This window comes from Schistocerca gregaria, chromosome 4 (genome assembly GCF_023897955.1).
Source record: "Schistocerca gregaria isolate iqSchGreg1 chromosome 4, iqSchGreg1.2, whole genome shotgun sequence".
In the NCBI taxonomy this organism is placed as follows: domain Eukaryota; kingdom Metazoa; phylum Arthropoda; class Insecta; order Orthoptera; family Acrididae; genus Schistocerca; species Schistocerca gregaria.
In genome coordinates, this window is record NC_064923.1 from 293,471,355 (window position 1) to 293,478,916 (window position 7,562).

The following is a 7,562-nucleotide window of genomic DNA, read 5'->3' on the forward strand; positions in this document are numbered from 1 at the left end:
GAGGTATTGAATAGACTTGGGGAGTTTGTGGCACAACTTGACTAGAAGAAGGGATCGGTTGGTTGGACATTGTTCTGAGGCACCAAGGGATCACCAATTTAGCATTGGATCTAACACACACCTACCGTTGAATTATAACACCAACATGGCATAGATAAGTGTATTCTTGACCCTGAAAGTCACAACTGCTTATCTGCTATTACTACAAACGTTGATGGACACAGACGAAAATCATCTACTTCTATTTCTGAATGTGCTCGCCAAAGTAAGACCAGACTGCACATTACAGGAGAGTCTTTGCCGTAAACCGACACATACACATCTGCGCTTGCATGCCTGCAGCTGTCATGCCCCTTCACACTATGATACATTAGCATGTAAAATCCCGGACTCTGACAGTCTAGCAGATGAATTGCAGCACTTGCGGACTTACGTTTACAGCAACCGCCAGATACAACATTCCTTAAAGGCGAAGACCAAGCGGTTGTGACAGCTATTACTTCATACATCGGGAGCACATCATAATCTCCAAAAATTGGAAGAATACTACGGAAACACACCGTCAAATGCGTGATCTACCCACTAGCTAAAACGAAAACTATATTAGAATCAGGCAATGACCTACGAAACCGGGAGTCTGACGCATCCCTTGCCAGTGTGAGAACATGCAGGCACGCGAGTCTAGCCTGATATTACTGGAGACATGCGCTGAGAGTAAAAGCCACACATGCAACGTACAGCCGACACAATTCGCCGCGCACTGCATCTCCCACGGACATACCATAAATTATGACAACACCAAGATGCTGGAACAGTCCAACACCTTCTGGCATTGGATTTTCAAAGAAGTTGTGGAGATCCGACAGCATGACGGAGTAATGAAAAGAGGCAGCTGGTTTCAGATAAGCAAGGCTTGGAACACTGGCTTGAGAATGACCAGAGCACAGGGCAATCTACGTGGAGGTCCGCCCCCGTCACGACAACTGCAGAGCTCCGACCGTGGCGCTGCTGAAGGGCCTGGATCAGCGCACGCCGCCACTCTTCCCCAACACTTCACTACGGCAGGAGAGTGGGGGGAGGGAGGAATAAGGGCAGCGGGGGGGGGGGGGGGGAGAGGGGGGAGCCTTGGTTAGAGAAATGGCGAGTTAGAGTAAACGTCAACAAGTGCGAAGCCGTTCTGTTCACTAGAAGACCGATGCAACTGCTCAAACAACGATACTGCAGACCAATATCTCTACATGAACGCCCAATACCTTTCCGCGAGAAAGTTAAATTCCTCGGTGTTTGTCTGGACCGGAAATTACTCTGGGGATATCACAGACAACACATGACCAACGGAGGAAGCGCGAGGCTCAAACAGCTCTACCCTATGCTCAATAGGCGTAGCACACTGAACAGAAGGGTGTCGAGGTCCATATACATGACGCTTATTCGACCCATACGCTGCGCCGTCTGCAGATCATACAAAACAAAGTACTCAAGATCATAAGCAATGCTCCACGATACACACGCATCGTGGACCTTCACCGGGAATACCGACTTGACACTCTCACGGAGGTAATCCACCAACTCACCATAAGTTTATATAGAAACTCCAGACATTCGCAGAGCCCGTTTATTCTGAATCTGGGGAACTACGACCACAACCATAGATGGAAACATAAAAGACCAAAAGACATACTTGTAAGGACCTACCATCTATGGCCAAGTACACGCAAGCACAACGGTACAGGCGAGCCCCTCTTAATCAGCCACCATTACTGGATATCCAGTTGGAACACACTTGCCGAATAACTGGCACCACGCAGGGAATCCGTACCGTACACTACAAGCAGGCAAGCTACACAGACCCTCCACACAGTGAGATGCTCTATGGCCGATATCCCACTAATATATAACGATCCTGATTCTTCCAAGAATGCAGTGGCTCCAGCAAACTCGGATACATCACTATCGCCTGCCACGGTAATGATGCATGATACCCATACTAACAAACCCGACCTTGCATGAACCATCGCAGCTAGTACGCCACTACTGCTCTTACTATCCATCCCACTGTCGCAGAGGTTTTTTTTCCCACGGCACGAGCCTTGGCACTTTTTTGCCTCTGCTCTTCAAATTGCCACCCTAATTCGCGTTTCGTCCACTGTCTATCTCCTGATGGACCGTGTTGATGCGTAGTCTTACCCATTCGCACGGATAACATTACCGCGCAGCCCAGTATCCTGTGGTCCACCTATTAGGTAACTAACATGTTGACGAAGATGACAGTAGAACTTTTGGTTTGGTCACCACGTTGGTGCGGGCGTGGAGGGGCCCCATCTCTTTATAGGTACCAACCAGTCATCAGGAACTCCTGAAGATGGCAAGAAGTCGGCTTGCTGAAATATCGCGTCTCTCACGTGACGCCACCAGGCTGAATACCAGAGAGCTATTCTAGAAGAGAAAGATACGTTACAACTTTTCCATTTATAACAGACAAATGGAAAAAAAAGTAAACTGTTTATAATTTCAAAAGTAGTCACCGTAACTGCTAGACCCTACTGTGTGACAAGACGGTCAGTGCTTTCGTGGGGAAGTTACCCGTTGCCTACAGATCCCAGGCGTGCAACTCTTTTCCGGAGCAAATCTTCTTTCTTCGGAGCTCCAAAAATATGGAAATGGCATAGGGAGACATCGAAACTGTATGGAAGGCGTGTAAAGGCTTCCTAGAGAACGTCGAGAGCGTACTTGAAACGACCTTGGAAATATGTGGGCGGGAATTACCATGGGACCGAGCGATCCCGTTAGTCAACATTCATGGATATTAGGACTTGATAGCGCCCTCCAGTTTTTGCAGAGTATCCACGAATCGCTATACGTGAATTGGGCGCTGTGTTCCGGAAAGTCAATCAGCAGCAGGCCCTTGCTGTCAAAGAAAAGGTCATATTGAGTTTCCCGGAGCTGGCGTGCATGCTATTTCGACTGCGCTACAAAAGTTTTCCTGCGAAGCTTTTATACATACAGTCCCGATCTCTCCACCAAGCGATTTACATATTTTTGGACCCCTGAAGAAAGACTTTCGTGGGCGTCGACTTGCTTTGGAGGCAAATGTGCGCGTCTGACTACAGTCACTTTTCCATAGGCAATTGCAAACATTTTTCCATGAAGGAATTGTCGTTTTGTCCCACAGTGGCGTAAATGGGTGCTGACGATTACTTTTAAAATAACAGCCGCGCCGGGTAGCCGTGCGGTTTGAGGCGTGTGTATTGTCCTTATCGTAAGTTAGTTTAAGTTAAATTAAGTAGTATGTCAGCCTAAGGACCGATGGCCTCAGCAGTTTGCTCCCATAGAACTTACTACAAATGTCCAAATTTTTAAATAAAAAACAGTTTACTTACTTTTTTCCATCTGCCTCATTTTCATTTGAGTTCCCTGTACTGTAACTCCTAGCAACATATCGACACTTTTTTAGAGTGCTCGCTATCTGAGGAGAGTCTATAATTTTTTTCCCTCTTTTACAATGTTACTTCCATTTTTATTAGTTGCACTTACCTCTTAAATGACTGAAGGGGTAAGTGAGTTTTATTAAGTTCTTACCGGATAATGCTATGTATATTAACTTTAATAATTGCGTTGTAAGTAAGCTGCTTAGTTCCCTTAAACATCATAATAATCATACTTAACCCTGCGATTGGCATATATACTGCAATTCAGTCATTTAATTATGTAAATTGCAGATAAAAGCAGTATACGGAGCTAATAGTACATAAATTTCAGCACTATGATTCTGATTTGTTAACAAGCAAACCAGTCCAAACAGTAATGCTGATCTCGCACTTTTGATCTCGAGCATAACAAGCAACAGATCTAAGTATATAGTCTCAGGATGATGCTGTAGTCTCTTTAGAGTTGTTGAGTCGGCCATAATGCTGCTTTGTTCATCGCTGCAGAGACTGTTTTTGTACATAAACCAAATTAAACTCCGCCCGAACAGGCCACGAAGGTCAAACGATACCGACCGGCCGCCGTGTCATCCTCAGCCCAGAGGCGCCACTGGATCCGGATATGGAGAGGCATGTGATCAGCAAACCACTCTCCCGACAGGCTTTCGTCTGTATTGTCACACTTATAATACGGATGATTTGAAAATGGACGTATGTGTCCGAGATAACTCATCATGAAGAAATAAAAAGTATACTTCCTAACGCAACTTATGACGGAGACACAGCCATTTATTTCAATTATAAAATAACTTGCGAACCTATTTGTCACCTGCAGCAAGCTGCAAGTTCGTATCTTATTTGTGTCTTGCTTAACGTTTCAAGCAGTCCCTGTAACTCGGTAGGCGCACTTCCCTTGTCGCCTAAGGTTCGCGCTCTGTTTACAGGGGTGCCGGGCACTGATATGCGTTGCGGAGGATAATGTCAGCTATTGGCGTTTATGCGTGTCACCTTCCTGCAACAGAAATGTCCCAGCATGCCATCATGGTTCTTTTTAATGGATTGTCTATGAACTGTAGCTGTCTGTTTTCTTTCACCTCCATGGTGTTCCCTCCGAACGCAGGGCCGCCCACAGTGAAGATTGCCAAGGTAATGGAGAAGCACAACATACAAACCTTTTTTCCGCTCGATGGTTAAAATGAAGGACATGTTTGCTTAAATTAAAGACCAACTAGGACTGCGAGTAACTGGCGTCTACAGTATCAGTTGCGAGTGTGGACAGACGGAGCGATGTATCTCGCAGCGCTGTTCAGACTGTGTGAGGAGCGTTCGCCTCGTCCAGACCGACAAGTGTACAATGGCAGACTACAGCATCAACGAAGGACATATTTTCTTTTTCGACAGACAAAAGTGCTGTGGCGTGCCAACGGGTTCTGAGTTTCGGTCATCAAAGAGGCAGTGGAAATATGAAAACATGACTGTCTGGTCAGTCGGGACAGCGGTTGGCAAATGGTCTCCAACGTGGCATAAAAAAAAAAATACGTCAGGAACTCTCTGATGGGAAAGCAGTGGAGGTAGTGGGTGCGACAGACAGTCAGCTACGGGGCTCGAACCCGGGACCCCTGTCCACCCTACCCTTTCCTACCCTTCCGGGTGCACGAGAATGGTCTACCGGTTGGACCGTAGGCAGAGGACTCTGCGGTCCAGTGGCTGAACGAACTGAACGCGAACCCAACATTTCGCCTGAAGGTGACGATCAGGAAAATCGTCGATATGTTCCGACAACACAACGCTGTGACTCGGCCGAGAACCCGAGAAGATTTCATTAAAGAAAGAGATAGTCACAATGAGTAATGACGTCAAGAGCTTTCCGATAACAGCACTTACTGTATGTACTGCACTGTCTATGTTGAAGTCCGATGATGATGCAAGTAAAACAGTTATAAAATCTGTAAGGCTGTGACAGAGGAGGAAAATATGGTAGTTACAAGAGATGGGAATGCAAGAAATAGATTTAGAGAGTTGAGTTCTCTGACTGTGATCTGCAGTGACGATTAAAAGTATCAGTAACCATGACTAAAATATCCTGAGCACGGGGGCCGAAGAAATGTTTCAGCTTGTAATAAAAGGACATAAAGGAGTAAAAAAAATGAATTCCGCTGATGTATATAACCTACGCAGTAAAACCACAAAATTTCGCAACGACTAGCAACCAAATCTCCATTTTTTAAAAAAAATTAATAAGCTTTTGAGGCAAGAATGTGGTTTTTCATCACCTTATACTTTATATAAAACTTAAGTTTCAAAAATTGGAAACTGTCTGAATTACGAGTAGAAGCGATAAATTTTTAACTATTAACTCTTAGACACAAAATTACTGTTTTGTAATCCTCTGAGCCGGCTGTCTTTCGGGGACATAATGAATTTGTATAATCAGTTATGCTGCTATGAGAATTATTCTTTATTAGAATTATAGTGTTATTTCAGTAACAGAAACAACGATATTGCCTGGAAATCAGGGTTGAAGACGGTTGTTCAAAATGGTTCAAATGGCTCTGAGCACTATGGGACTTAACAGCAATGGTCATCAGTACCCTAGAACTTAGAACTACTTAAACCTAACTAACCTAAGGACAACATACAACACCCAGCCATCACGAGGCAGAGAAAATCCCTGACCCCGCCGGGAATCTAACCCGGGCGCGGGAAGCGAGAACCCTAACGCACGACCACGAAATGCGGGCAAGACGGTTGTAAAATCACATTATTCGTAAGTAACTTACAGGTAATACAAAAAATGTACCACAATTTATAAGATCTTCCCTCACAGATAACCTGACAATAGCAGTGTAGCTGAAATAAGCCTATAATTTAACCAGGAAACTGGTTATACAAATTTATTACGTCCTTGAAAAAATTTCTTTTTTGCAGTTAAATATCTGCAGTCCTGCCACATGTCGAAATACTCGTGCAGCAGTGCCGCCTCAGCGGAAATGTTCCATAATCCTAGTCCAGAAGACTTCTTTGCCCTGTGTACTGGCCTGGTAAAGCTGACATATGTCCGCTGACCACGGAAACCTATTAGTGCACCATACTCCACTACACTCCGCTTTATCAGTGGGGCGAACCAGTTAATTCTGGCTACTCTTAGCAACATACTGTGGTATTGTGGAGTGTACATTTTGATGTGTACTAGAACTGTAATCATGTACCTGTGAACAAACAAAAAAATTAATCAAATATGATCGAAGCAGACTAAATCAATTAAAATTTGTGCCGTGGCCGGGACTCGAACCCGGGTCTTCTTGCTTACTAGGCAGATATGCTACCACTACACCACCGAGGCACTATGGCAGACATAGCTGCACGAACTACCTAGGTCGAGTTCCCTCCCCAACACAAACTTTAATTCATTTTCCCTTAATATCGTCACTATTGCCAGGGCTCGCCGGTATTGGCGAGCTACCCAGCATTGGACGTAGCGGCGAGCCCTGGCAATAGTGACGATATTAAGGGAAAATGAATTAAAGTTTGTGTTGAGGAGGGAACTCGACCTAGGTAGTTCGTGCAGCTATGTCTGCCATAGTGCCTCGGTGGTGTAGTGGTAGCATATCTGCCTAGTAAGCAAGAAGACCCGGGTTCGAGTCCCGGCCAGGGCACAAATTTTAATTGATTTAGTCTGCTTCGATCACATTTGATCATTATCATGAGATAATAGCGAGACGGGAGTCTCAAAGGACACATTTAATTATAAGATCTGAGAAGATCACCATATGGTACAGCAGACGTCCCGCTACGTCCAATGCTGGGTAGCTCGCCAATACCGGCGAGCCCTGGCAATAGTGACGATATTAAGGGAAAATGAATTAAAGTTTGTGTTGGGGAGGGAACTCGACCTAGGTAGTTCGTGCAGCTATGTCTGCCATAGTGCCTCGGTGGTGTAGTGGTAGCATATCTGCCTAGTAAGCAAGAAGACCCGGATTCGAGTCCCGGCCACGGCACAAATTTTAATTGATTTAGTCTGCTTCGATCATATTTGATCATTATCATGAGATAATAGCGAGACGGGAGTCTCAAAGGACACATTTAATTATAAAAAAATTAATTACGTAACTTTATATTTCGGGATGACTATTAAAA

The 7,562-nt window shown here is 44.9% G+C and overlaps 2 non-coding genes across 2 annotated transcripts; one reads left to right on the plus strand and one right to left on the minus strand.

Annotated features, from left to right (window-relative positions):
• Positions 1-6,696: 6,696 nt before the first annotated feature.
• On the minus strand, positions 6,697-6,768 carry Trnat-agu (transfer RNA threonine (anticodon AGU)). The gene has a single exon. It is a non-coding gene; the product is annotated as a tRNA-Thr (tRNA).
• A 241-nt stretch (positions 6,769-7,009) lies between these two features.
• Trnat-agu (transfer RNA threonine (anticodon AGU)) lies at positions 7,010-7,081 on the plus strand. The gene has a single exon. It is a non-coding gene; the product is annotated as a tRNA-Thr (tRNA).
• The last annotated feature ends 481 nt before the right edge of the window (positions 7,082-7,562 follow it).